The sequence below is a fragment of the Portunus trituberculatus genome, chromosome 39 (genome assembly GCF_017591435.1).
Source record: "Portunus trituberculatus isolate SZX2019 chromosome 39, ASM1759143v1, whole genome shotgun sequence".
NCBI classification, from domain to species: domain Eukaryota; kingdom Metazoa; phylum Arthropoda; class Malacostraca; order Decapoda; family Portunidae; genus Portunus; species Portunus trituberculatus.
The window spans coordinates 15,951,295-15,953,794 of record NC_059293.1 but is presented as its reverse complement, the minus strand read 5'-3'; the positions used below and the strand labels follow the sequence as shown (position 1 = coordinate 15,953,794).

At 38.6% G+C, this 2,500-nt stretch overlaps 1 protein-coding gene across 2 annotated transcripts in view; it reads left to right on the top strand.

Moving 5' to 3' along the window:
• The window catches only part of LOC123515366, a 22,286-nt gene that overhangs the window by 11,249 nt on the left and 8,537 nt on the right, over positions 1-2,500 (top strand). The window contains exon 1 of one of the 2 annotated variants that reach the window (XM_045273871.1): positions 1-1,147. This exon is cut by the window's left edge and continues 511 nt beyond it. The exons of the other annotated variant lie outside the window; for it this stretch is intronic. The gene's annotated coding sequence lies outside the window, so the exon portion shown is untranslated. The remainder of the gene's footprint in view (positions 1,148-2,500) is intronic. 2 annotated transcript variants of the gene reach the window in all.

The following is a 2,500-nucleotide window of genomic DNA, read 5'->3' as shown; positions in this document are numbered from 1 at the left end:
AAGTTACCTGTGTCTCGTCGCTCTCTTCCGATCTTCCCAGCGCATTTTTTGTTACACCAAGACAATTTTTGCGGTTCGTGATATATTAGATAGCATTAGAAAGGTTAGATGCGTGTACGGTGCGTTTGATTATGTGTTTGAAAGAGTAAATTCACACCGCATGCCTCTGATCTTTCCACTACAATGCTGGCCAGATGAAGTTTGCGGTTGGCGAGATACGAGTATTAAATAACTTTCAGCTGGATAACCACATGTGTTTGAGGGAAATTCTGTGGCGCATCTATCCTTCGTGATCTTCCTGCTGCTCTTCTGTAACACTAATAACATATAAGTAACTCTTTTGGTTACTACTAGACCACATGGGAGTATACGTAATGTGAGTGACTGTTTAGGGGAAGAAAAACTAAAAGGTGCATCTTTCTTTCCTTCGTGGTCTTCCTGATGCTATTTTGTAACTCCAAGACAAATTGTTGTGGTTGGTGACATGTTTAGCAACACTCATGCTACCTTTGAACGAAAACTACAAGGGTGTACAGCGGTTGTGTGTTGAAGTGTTGAAGAGAAGAATTTGCAACCACATCTCTACCTTCCGATCTTGTTGTCATTGCTGTGTTGTAACGCCACGACAGTTTATGCAGTTGGTGAAGAAACATTACAGAAAAAGGAATAGAAAAAGGTGGTTTAGAATGAATATAAAAGTATAGAATATGCCGAATATGTGTTTGAGCGAAGAAATTGGTGTCACATCGCTAGTTTACCTTCCATCTTTACTATTGCAACACAAACAATATTTTACTGCTGGCGAGGTATTTGGAAAAACATTCAAGCCACTCAGAAACAACTACATCTGTATCCTTATATGACAGACTCCATTTGAGAGAAGCAACTATCTGTTCCACTCCTCTCACTAGTATCTCGTAACCATGGATACATTTTACAGTGGTAGCGTTACAGAAGACATACCATGACATCAAGTGGAGTGAGAAAGCAGATAGTTCTTGCTAATATTTCTTTTAAAAGTGATGAGAAACGTTACATAACACAGTCTCGCAGTTCTCCCTCGCTAACTTCAAGGTAACTACGTACATTAACTGCATTTTTGCCGCGAGAAAAACATGCTGGACACAAGGATAAGCATCGCTAACAGGCAAGTCTTGTTGTTATATTAGACGTCAGCTTGGTAATACAATACAGTAGCATTCCTTGTGTGGAATGACTGACAAAACTAGCTACATTAATTTTGCTGTAATTTTATAACCCTATTTACAGACATACAGATAGGTAGAAAGATAAATAGACAGCTAAGTACGTATGCATGTATGTAAGTACTGCCTAAGTATGTATGTGGATAGGTAGATAGAAAGATAGTCAGATAAAACAGATAAATATATAGATAGGAAGCAAAATATTTTCAGAGAGAGAGAGAGAGAGAGAGAGAGACGGATGTAATGTTAGGATAGTTGTGACAAGATAATAATGATAACGTGAGAATGATTACGCTTCCTCTTAATGTCTTTTTGAGAGAGAGAGAGAGAGAGAGAGAGAGAGAGAGTAACGGTGATCCCTGCTTGTCCCTGGCCTACAGGTCGCAAGAGAGAGAGAGAGAGAGAGAGAGAGAGAGAAGTATTATCAAAGTTGCCTCTTAAGACCTTTACAGATTTCCGTGTTGTATGCATCCTGTACTGTCACCCTCGCTACTTTTATCATATCCCTGAACGCACACTTTACTGCGGTACTGTTTCTGTCTGTAACTAACCACTGTATGTCACCAAATCCTCTACCATACAATAGGGAATGAAGCGTGGTCAGTTAAAGTAAATAAGTTAAAAATGGCAACTCGATACTCTGCAGCTGCGTGGTGAGGATGTTTGATGAATATATTTGTTGATTTTTTTTTTTTTTTTGATCATTTGATTCTTTTTTTTTTTTTTTTTTTTTCTTTTGGCACAACGAAACTGCTTCAGTGTGCAGAGTTGAATGCTTAAGAAGTAGTTATCTTTCATAAATCTTGCACTTCTTGCGGGGTTTTTAAAAGGATTTGCAGTGTGTGTGTGTGTGTGTGTGTGTGTGTGTGTGTGTGTGTGTGTGTGTGTGTGTGTGTGTGTACATCTCTCTCTCTCTCTCTCTCTCTCTCTCTCTCTCTCTCTCTCTCTCTCTCTCTCAAGAAGACTTAAGCAAATTTACACTCGCATCCACAAGCAAAAATTTCTCACGAGCAATTTTACCTCCTCTCTCTTTCTCTCGCTTTAATAGAAACTGTGATTGAAATTGTTTACGCATTGTCTTGACCGGCTTCACTTTCTCTTAACTCTCATTCAGCCTGCGCACCTGTCTGTCTTGCTGTCTATTTATCTGTCTATTATTCCTTCGTTTTGCCTGCTTATCTATCCGTCTATCTGTCTATCTATTTGTCTTTGTCATTCTTTTATCCAGTCTATATATCTCGCTGTCTATTTGTCTCTTTTTATCTTATTTGTTTGTTTATGTTTTATTTGTTTTT